The sequence below is a fragment of the Pistacia vera genome, unplaced genomic scaffold, assembly GCF_008641045.1.
Source record: "Pistacia vera cultivar Batoury unplaced genomic scaffold, PisVer_v2 Contig188, whole genome shotgun sequence".
In the NCBI taxonomy this organism is placed as follows: Eukaryota; Viridiplantae; Streptophyta; class Magnoliopsida; order Sapindales; family Anacardiaceae; genus Pistacia; species Pistacia vera.
Window position 1 is genome coordinate 1,246,723 of NW_022195981.1, and position 11,317 is coordinate 1,258,039.

Sequence of the window (11,317 nt, forward strand, 5' to 3'; positions counted from 1 at the left end):
GGCCATTTCCTACCTTCCATGTGCCGTTAGGTTGTCGGTGGCCTGCGGTGTTTGCCAGCAGTGGCTGGGTTGGTGGAAGTGCTTTGTTGATTTTTCAAACTTTTATTATGGGGCTCTTTTTGCTAAGTTTTTAAATGTAGGGGGGGGTTATAATAATCAATATTAAAAAATAATATAATAATAATATTTAATTAGATGACAATTCAGTAATTTAAATAACATACCTATCAATTTATTATTCCCAACCAAACATATTAATATAACATACTCACCAATTAACCAAACACATTTTCCTAAAAATTCCCAGTAATCTTCAAGGTAATCTAACTTTCTAGTAATCCAACATTCCCTGAACCAAACGCCTCCTAAAAGTAATCTTAAAATATCTAAGAAAATTGAGGTATTTAGATTACCATCTATATAACTAATTGTAATTACTATTTGTTTTGGAAGATTAACGGAATTTTATATTACTTGACAACCAAACGTACTAATCTAAGTAATATAAGATGACATTAACTCAATAATGGGGGATAACCCCCAACCAAATACTCCCTTAAGGTTTTTGAAATAACAAAAATTCTCTCGCTATTAATAAATTATTAGTGAGTCGTTAAAATTTATTTAGTTATGAGTTAGAAAATATTATCAAATTGTCATTTTACCATTTATTTTAACACCAAAAACTTAAGGACAAGAAGGTTTTTGTTATTTTTGAAATCTTAAAGGAATATTTGTTATTTCATCCTACCTCAATGTCTTTAACCCTCACTTTCTTACTTTACAATTTTCTTATGAGTTAATGACATTAATCCCCCTTAGGTTTGATATAATAAGAAAAATCCCCTTAAGGTCTTAGAAATAACAAAAATTCCTCTATCGTTAATGAACTGTTAATGAGCTATTAAAATTATATTGTTATAAGTTAGTAAATACTTCTACTGTTTATTTTAACACCTGAAACTTAACGGTAAGGGAATTCTGTTACTTTCGAAACCTTAAAGTAGTTTTTGTTATTATCTTATACCTTAGAGGGATTAATGTCATTAACTCTTGTTTTTATCCAAAAATATGTGATTCCTTCCTTTGTCATTTATAACATAAAAATTAAAGATGTCATATGGATTTTATACGGGTTAAGGACATGTTTATCATTGAAGTTAGAATTTGAATTTAGACCTAGACCAACCTTAGCCTATTTGGATTTATCTATATAATCAATTATTATTGAAATATAAAACAATACAATATCATTTTGTAATGTATATATAAGAGTCAAATAAATAATTGAACTCATAAGTTCATATACATACATGTGTCTTTACTTTGATTTAAAATAAGTAAACATTAGTCTAATTCAAATTTGGCTATGCTTTATCAAAATCAATAAATTATTTGATGAAGATTATGTTATTAGTTTGAAAGTCTTTGTCATCTTACTTAAATATCATACAACCATATGAGATTGATATTATATTTAGGTAGGAAGCTTTCAAATTTAAACTAAGAAAAAGAAAATAATGCTAATGGGCCTTAGAAGCTCTAAAGAGTGGCAAATCACCAATAATAATAATCAATTTTAGAAAAGAATGGAGATATGTAATTTTCACCAAGAACGAAATTTAGAAAAGAATAAAGAAAATTTAATTAAAAATGAGAGTATTACAATAATGTTACAAGGTATCAAATGCTTGAGAAATTCGAAGAAAGAGGAAAAGTAATAACGAGCCTAAAATGGACCAATCACCTTAAGGAGAGATGAGTCCCAAATTATGTGCGACACCAGGAAGGCAATGATCATAAATCTGTAGGCTGGTGGGATTATCCGTGAATCCTTCTTTATGGTCACATTGCCGACCTTCCAGAGTGATTTGCGCATTAGAGCAGGGATTGTGACACGTGGGGAGCACCACACCTCTTGACTAGCCTGAAATGCACCCACTATCCTGACGGACGCAGATGATGGTTGTTCCATGATTGACTTTTGTGGGCTAAGTGGGTTCTTGACGTCAACACTTGTATTTTTAGGCATAACAGAAGTAACTAGTTTTTACAGGTTGAGGATAACCTTGAAAACTCCAGGTCATGCCACAGTGGATGCTTTTGGAAAACTTGTCGTTTGAAAGAGTAAGGGGTGGCATTTTGTGCGCGACCTCACATGCTTAAGGACGAGCGACTTGATTTCGTTGATGCACCTGTTTGTTTGTTGCTAGGGAGGCATTAATGAAATGAAGCATGCCTGCGCTGCAGATGTGTCCCTGCGTGGTAATGCAGCCAATCACATTAATGCCGTGCACGCTTTGAAACAATGCGATTTACCAGAACATTAAAGGCCAGTATAGTTGGGACGGCGCACCGTATCAGAGCATAAATGAAGGGTTGAGACGCACTTATGCTTGAGAGAACGATGGCCATAGTTTGAGCTTGTCAACTGGGAAAGAGAAAGTCGGACTTTATCCAATCATTTCGTCTCAACTTCCTCGCGATGAGGGGGGAACCCCCCAACGTGGCCAAGATCAACGGTGAGAGGCTTTGCCACCCAAACGTCGTTTCGAGTCCGGAAATCCAAACGTGATTCCAGTGCTATAAAACTCAAAAACGTTCTCAGGCAAATGGCACCAAAGCCCTTTTTCATGGAGAACCAAATGATTTTCACAGGCAGGAACCTTGTCTTCAAACCTGAATTTTTCTAGCATTTGAAGAGAAAGAAAGCACGTGCGGAGGTCGAGAGAGGGCTGCCGATGGCGATAGAGTCGATCTATGCATGCAAAAACCGAGGGGAACAGCAACTTGACCGGTCTGACCTCCAGATGGACTAGAGCAAATCACTATGACAATGGCGCGGGAGGCTTAATGAAGCAGGCGACTCCAAAGCAGGGGGTTCGGGACATGCTTCGGGCCAAACCGTCAACCGACCAGCCTTAGGACATGGAGGTCACCTCTTTGGAGTCAATTTGCTACTACTGTACGCCTTATCATAAAATTCATATTGACCACCAATTCTGTTCGTTTCAGTATACCGTGCGTCTTTCTTAGTGTTTAAATAATTGAGTCAGAGATAAACATAAAATCATTCTACGAAAAGGGATCATACATAGAGATTGTACAAACAACCAAGATAAAAAGTTTACAAGAAATGACTTACAAAAATCAGAATTAAGTTACAAGGAAGACTGAGTTAGAGTACTGATAGTATGGCGAAGGTACTCAGTATTCCAGGCTCGGGGTACCTCTGGACCGTTGTCAATTCTGAGATGAAGTCCCCTCCCCGGTTGATCACTTATCGTCCGATCGTACTGGACTTCCCAGTTGAGGCCCTAAGTAACTCCCCGCACTGGTCCTCCTTTCCAAAGAGAAACTTCCTTACAGCTAAGGTCTCTCGACCTGGAAGTCTCTTCGCCTGACCTTCGACGTCAAATAACCTTTTTGCTCGGCTGCTGTAGGCTGCTATCCTTAGCGAAACCTTGCTGCGACTGTTCTTCAATAAGTCACTTGCATCTATATGCTCGTTCGTCTCGTGTACAAGTCTCTCAGAAGCAAACGTCGTCCACCTCGACAGGGACATGTGCTTCGCAGCCATATCGCCAATGAAAAGGGGTTTCGAGGTGGAGGTTTTGGAGTGTTTGTCGGCCCATAACTTGGGGAGGTCGTCGCCCAATTTCCTTGGCTGCCCACGTTGGCCTTCAGAGTTGGTTTGATGGTTCTTGTTGATGCTTCAACTTGGCCATTTGCGGCTAGCGACGAGGCATTTCTTTGGATGCCCAGCTCATGCAAAATGCGTTGAATCCTTTTCGAATGCTTTCCATTATCTGAAATGAGGGTGTGGGATGTCAGCGGCACACAATGTTTTTGAAAAGAGTCTTTTTTCTTTGTGATTGTGAGCAGTTCGGCTTCACCCACTTTGTAAAGTAATCACACGACCACGCATACTTGACTCCCCTTTCCAACTGGCATGGGCGATAGTCAATCCCCCACATAGAAAAGGCTAGGGCTATCATATACAGCTCGTGATGAGGGTGCTCGCAGTTGCTGGCAACCGCTGACATTTCGTACTCTTACAAAGTTGTAGCTCATCTTTCATCGGGGCCAGTATACCCTTGACGAAACAACTTGATTGCAGAGCGATCGTGCGGTGTGGATTACCGCATATCTCTTCATGAATTTCCCCATGAGTAGTCTGCTTCTCGCAGTTACAATCGGGGAGAGGGGCACTAAATCCTCTCCTTACAGTGTCCCCGAAGTGTGAAGCGAGCAGATCTGTTCGCAGGACCCTCCTCAATCTTGTCGTTGGCAAGTCACGCCTTAGATCTAAGGTACTGAAAATGGGAGTCATCCAAGAATCAGATGTGTCGCATTCACGACCTGTTCGATCAGCATAGACTTGGGTTTCGAGCGCGAACAGGAATGCTATCTGATTCCTCTCGGTCCCAATGAGCTACATTCGACCAGGCGTCCGCCAACAGAGTTTTTGCTGTACTCGTGGGAATGCTGAGTATGATTTCAAATGGTTTGAACGGCTCGGATGGCCTTAGCTTCTTTCAGGATACAAGGACCAGGTTATCTTTCCTTGTCTTGAAATTCCCCAAATTTGGTTGACGACCAGCTTGGAGTCACTAATAGAACACTGATAGCGGTTGCACCCATTTCTTTGGCCAAGCCAGCAACCCAGCGAGCGAGCTTACATACTCAGCCATTGTTTTGTTTTTAAATCAAACGACAGATGCATGAACGCGAAGACCCTTCATGCTCAGAAGAAAAAGACTGCACCCGCCCTTTTTCTGTCGATGACCCGTCGCTAGGAAGAGTCTCACAGGTCGACAGGTTCTAAATATTTCCCTGAAATGGCTTGCCAGGCTGTTGCTCACTGGAAATAAGGAAAATTCGCGAGATGAAGTCAAACACACTTTGCCTACCTTTGATAGTCGATCTTGGCTTGTTCTTCTAAGATCGGAACTGTACCATAATTCCATGGCTCAGTTGTTTTTTAGTGTTACCGGGCATTCTCGGCTTCTGAAGGACTTGCCTGAGTGGGTAATTATCACTCACAAAGTGGAAGTTGGGACGTTTGGAAGTATGGTCGCAGCTGTTCTGGAAACGATCAGAAGGCATATATCTAATTGCTCTCATTTTTGGATACCATTCTCGGCTCCTGTCAGGACGCTTGCGTGCATAGTCAACTGGCCATTGGGACCTTTTCCTCTTCTCTAATAGAGCTGCACTAACACGCAAAACATGAAGACGGACGGGTAGAGCAGGATTCTTGTGGAAAAGGCTTGGACGAGAGGTGGTTTTCCCGGGTGCTCTTTTTGCTTTGGAACGTCCTGTTCGCCTTGGGTGTCCAGTTCGAACTTCTTGTTTGGCCTTTAGGACATTTTGAAGAACATATAGCAGCGATCTGTTAATCTCGATTAAGAGACTAAGTACTGCTATTCGCCCTTCAGACATCATGACCTGTTTTTCTGGTTGGGCTCTCCATATCGAGGAAGCATGCAATCTTCTCGGGGGTTACTTCTAGCCCCATTGGTTAATCATGTACCAGGAATTTTCCTGACGATACCGACACGAACACTTGAGAGGAGTTCAGTTTCATTCTATACAGTCCAGAGGATGTCCAACAATTCAGTGAGATCGCAATGTGCTCGAGGCGACCTGGGACTTTGACCAGCATTGTCATCCACATCAGACCTCCATTGTCTTCCATCTGATCGGGTGAACATTCGTACCAATCGTGGTAGTCGCGCTAGCCGTTTGAGGCCGAAAGCATAATTTGTAACAATACAGCCCCGTCTTGTATGAAGGCGTATGCTCCTCGTCTGCCATCATGATTTGATTGTATCCCGCGTATGAGTCCATGAAACTTACAGCTCGTGCCCGAGGTGGCGTCACGAGCTGGTCATTCTTGGCAGAGGAAGCTGCTTGGCACAGCCTTGTAGGTCCTGAAGTCTCGCAGGTTCGCATTGCCATTGCTTCTTTACAGACCGGTGTTGGCACCCAGGTCGGGTAGAGTGCTCTCGGATGAACCAATTGGAGGAGGTTGTCCACTCTATTTCAGGCGGGCGATACCGCACTCTGGATTCCATGCTCTTCTTTCGGTGAATGGTTGATTCGCGTGTCGAGGAGATGGCAATATCTGTCGGGCTGATCCCGACCATAGTCTGCATGCGACCAGGCGAAACACATCAATTTCTTCAGAAGCTCAGCTCGGAAGCGAGCTGGGGGTGAGCAGCTCCCATCCTTAACACTAGCTTTGGCTCTTTGGATCATACGATACCTCAGAAAATCCCCAACGGGGCTCGGGGATTTCCTGAATCGAGGATCTATATTATCCTCTTGGACAGCTGTGGCTTGATCGGCTGATGCATAGCCTGCGGGGCACACCGCGAAATGCCTTTCCTTTCGGCCATTGCACTGCTTTATGTAGCAGTCGCGAGATGCCTTTGGACCGTTCACTCCCCATCCCCGGGGGTGGGAACTTCATCTTGAGATGAGTAGAGGAAGTGACTGTTGAAGTTCTCAATAGAGGTCGCCCCAGTGATCCATTGAAGGCCGATGGGTAGTCCACGACCAGGAATTCGTTAACTAGTCATCTCGTCAGTAGCGCCCAGCGTGACTGGGAGCTAGATGTCCTTTGGGGATAGGGATCCTCGTAAGCCGTATAAGAGAGATCGAGGCTGGCTTCAGGTCGGCCTCGCAGTTATTCTATCGAAAGCAGCTGAACAGAATGTTCACAGTGCTTCCGTTGTCCACAGCATATCACGGACTTTATATGCCCTTAGGGGTGGATCCAGAGGCGTCTCGTGAGGGATGCAGTGAGCTGCCTTTCTCGAAGGTGTGGCTCCTCCTTTGGCCTTTTGTGGTCGCTGCGATGTGCTCATCACATGATCGGGTCATGATGCGCTTCACGAAGGTACCTTGTCCTGCCCCTGGTTTCCAGGAGGTGCGCTCCAAATAGTTAACGATTACCCTCGCGATCACGATGCTTTCTCCTTTGGTCCTCTTGGTTCTTTCTTTTGCGGGACAGAGTCATCAATACTCCTTGAAGTGCCTTTCTTGAGAGCTCGCCGATGGCTTGCTTTAAGCACTCTCGGCACTCATCGGTACGGCCGTCTCCGTCACACGATGAAGCGACACCGTACACTTTTTGTACTTCTAGCTGTTGCAGGAGTTTTCATGGTCTGGCACACCGCGAGGACTGGCCTCCTCAGCTTATTCAGAATGCCGATACAGACCAAATTCACGTAGAGTATATATTCTGTCGTTGCACAATGGGGACATGAGCCATAGGACTTTTTGTGCTCGTATGAGGTTTCTTTCCTTTTCGCAATCGTCCAGTCCCTTGCGATCAGCTTCTACCTCCCTTTACCAGAGACACTATTCAACGCGCAGGGTCCGTGACGCGCGGCGAGTGCCCCAGTGCCAAGAATTTTCTATTCGGTGGTACTTTCTCCGCAAGGTTGTAGGATCTGTGTGAGGGAGACATCGTCCTCAGCTTGAATTCCTTTCCAAGTCGGTTTGGGCGAACCCCGCTATGATGAGAGTCACGACATCCTGGGAGTATGAGCCACCTTATTGAGCTCTCTGTGAAAACGGTCAGTAGACTGGGGATTCTCTATTCTTGCCTATTGCTAAGGTAGCTCAAAGGCATTGAAAAACTTTCCGATTCGCTTGAAATGCATAGAACGTCCTGCTCATCTGAGGCCAGAAACTGACGATCACTGGAGCGACCTAAACCACTTTGGCATGGGAGTCAGCGTCAGCCAAACATGACATTTTACCAAATCGAGAACTGGGGAGCTCTATCGGTCGTTACATCATAAGATGATCCTACGGATCAGAATTTTCATCAAACGCCCGCATATCGGGACCAGAGTCCTTAATCCTGGCGGGAGGGAGCAACTAATAATTTGGGTGAGAGAGTGAGCAAATATGCTACCTATCCCTGCTACATTTTGTGAGCCCTTAGTCCTGTCTAGCGCTCGCTTGCAGCTCCTCAATTTGTGGTAATGGACGCTTGGGTTTACTTCAACCCATGCAGTTTGATTTTCATGGTTCGATTGAGGATGTCCAGAGGTCGGGTTTCCTCTTCGCACTGGCCCCCCCCCCGACGTTCCAGCCTACTCTCGACAACAACACTCTCTAGAGGCGTGTGATGGCGATGAAAAGGTATGGGTAGTTTTCCGACCTTCGGGGGTTAAGAACTGCCCCGAAGTGTGGCCACCCCTACCCGCTGGTGACAGACCAAGATGCTTCACTGACGGTGATAGGAATCGCGCCGGCCACATTTTTAATATGGAATGTTGCTCTTGCTATACTGGCAGGGACGGCTCAAACTGCTCCTTTCCTGACTCTCAGCGAACTGGTATTTGTTTGGCGGCGGATCGGTGTTTGTGGCCTTTAAGCCCGTGGGGCTGTTTTTGCCACCTACTTAACCCTTCGTCTTTGCGTTGAGTGCTTTGCAGCAATGGGCTATTTCCCTTGTGCCGCGCTTTCACGTGACTGCAGGCGTTTTGGCGGGTGCCCGCCGCAGTTGCACTAGATTGGCGGCGCTTGGTCCGACAGTCACCTTTTGGTTGACCATCTACGAGAGTATTGTCAACCTCTACGAGAGCTTCTATAGCGGGGTCAGCTGTGAACTCGATGGTATCTCCCACAGATACATTTTTGCGGAGCTGAAGGCTTTTTGGAAGAAGTATCCCCCTGAACCTGGGGGAACCCCTCTGCGCCCTGGTTGTTTGCTCAGGTTCTGGTTGCAGGCCATTTGTTGTTTGTAGAAAACCGAACGTTGGAGATTCTCCTGATGAAGGGAGGAACACTGAATCACGCCTCTCCTTCTAGCACCAAACTGTTGATGCGGGTTTTTTCACCAGCTAACGCACGTGTGAAATGGTTGTATGGCCCAGAAGACACCCGGAATCGTCGCATGCAATGGGACAATTATAAAAGTGGTTCGAAATGCTAGGTAGTACGTCCTATACGTCCACTGATATTATATAAAGAGATAAGGTAAGGTCGCTGTTACGCTGATGACTTTACAATAATGTGACAAGTATCAAATACTTAGAATTCTAAGACGAGAAGTATAATCGAGCATAAAATGTGCCCATCCCCTATGAGAGATGAGTTTCCATAATTATGTGAGATGCATGAGGCAAGACACATAATCTAGTTGTGGGGATGTTATGCGTGCAAATCCTTCTTGTCTACACTTGCCCACCGCTCTAGAGCTTTGCCACGATTTAGAGCAAGGATGGACACGGTCGGAGCACCACACTCTTGACTAGCCTGACGCGCACCCCACTATGTCCGACGGATGAAGACGTGGTTTGGGTTCCAATGATTGGCCTTGTGTGGCTAAAGTGGTCCCTGATGGTCAGCCCTTATATTTGTAGGCCATAACGATAGCATTTGTGAAATTTTTTTGTGAGGGAGGAACTGTAGAGATCTTTGAGGTATTGAACATAGTAGGAAGGGCTGTAGACGAGAACCTAGAGGAATTTAACCATGGACTAATCATCTTCATTTTTCTGGTGTGTGAGTTTATTTGACCTCCTGGCTTGGTTTTTATAGTACAGTTCATAGTACACACTCATGTAAGACCAGAAGTGTAGAGCTTTTTTTTTTTTTTTTTTTCCTTTTTTTTTTTAAATACTTAATCCCGGATTTTAAATTGTATTAACATTCTTCATTGCATGTCATGTATTAATTTAAAAGTAAAAATCATCATGGCTCGTAGAGGCAAATCAAAAATTGCCTTAGGATTGGGCAACATAGCAAATATATGTGAATGGTTGGCAACTTAAAGATCTCCCAACCAACGTGATCAGGTACACAGACTCGCATCGTGTTGGACTTAAAAATCCTTGACGATCTGGATCTATAACAAAATCTATTTTTTTAGTTAAAGTCCAGTGAAGAGGACTAGGAACTATAAATATACATGATTAATAATGACATATAGATTTAGAGTACTTACCATTGTGTTTTTCTCCCATTCCAGGAATCCAGTCTAAAAACACTGTCAATAGCCTTTCAGACAGGACTTCTTGTAAAACCACAAATAATACTTAGTTTCTAAATTTGTGTGGGTGGGCGCGCAATATTTACTTTAATTTAGTAAGTTTTGGAATGAGTATACGTATAATTATATTCATGTGAGATAAGAGTTTGCACCCATTCTTAAAGAGCGACAATATTTATGGTCATATTTCATTAATGTTGCTAATTTTTCGCCGAATTGTTTCTAAACTGGCGCTAAATTTTGAACACTGAACATACTAGTTACCTGAAGTAAACACATATATACAAGGAACTCAAATATATAGCGCTTTCGATTTAATTCTTAGTCATAAATATGAGAATGTAACTGAATAATTTAAGATATGTTTTATTTTTCCGAAATTACTATTACAACTAACTTAACTGATTATAAATGAACCATTTATTTACAAACATAAATAATCAACGATTTTTCAAACTATCTAGATGTAACATCGTTTAGGGGTGCATATTCTATTATGCAAAGATGGATGAAGAGAAAGAGCTTAAATGAAAGAGACTAATAAGATTAGGGAGGTTTATATTTAATTAATTACCACCAGTATTATCCTTCGCCTTCATACAATAAAAAGTTGCTAACTCACATAAGGTCTGGTTACCGACTTTGTTGACTGTCTCCAAGACAAAATAGTAGTCAAACACTTCCGATGTCTAACAAATATATCTTACTGGTTAATAATACTTGGAAAAACCAAAACAGCCGAATAAGGTGATGGGGGGTTTAAAACCCAACCGTTATTCACCATACAATTTTCCCAATCCATCTCCACCCATATCAAACATTTGGGGAATCCAATGAAGTGGATGTAAATTTGGGAGCGAATAATGTGCTTGAGGTCCAAAAAAGAAACCAGTTCTTTTAAATATGTGCAGAATAAGAACCAACCAACCAGAAATGTCAACAATAAGATAAAATTCATTATAAAATGAAAGCGTGCCAGAGAACGAATCCGTTTTCATAGTGGTGGAAATTCTTTGGATACTGTTGAGCTTAGGAGTTTGCTTACTGAACACCTAGAATTGTAGTGAAAGAAAGGAGAATCCTGGTTTTGGATGAACATTTACACCTTTATAATTAATAGACATTTTGTGAAAGATTAAACCTTCCGAACATAAACATGGTGGTATAATGACTAAGTATCCTTTTTTTTTTTTTTTTTTTTCCGACTTATGAACAACAAAAGAAGATGATATCTCTATTTTTTTGTTCCAGAATCAAAATATGGTAAACGATTATTCCCACCCAAGTCTCACGAAATGG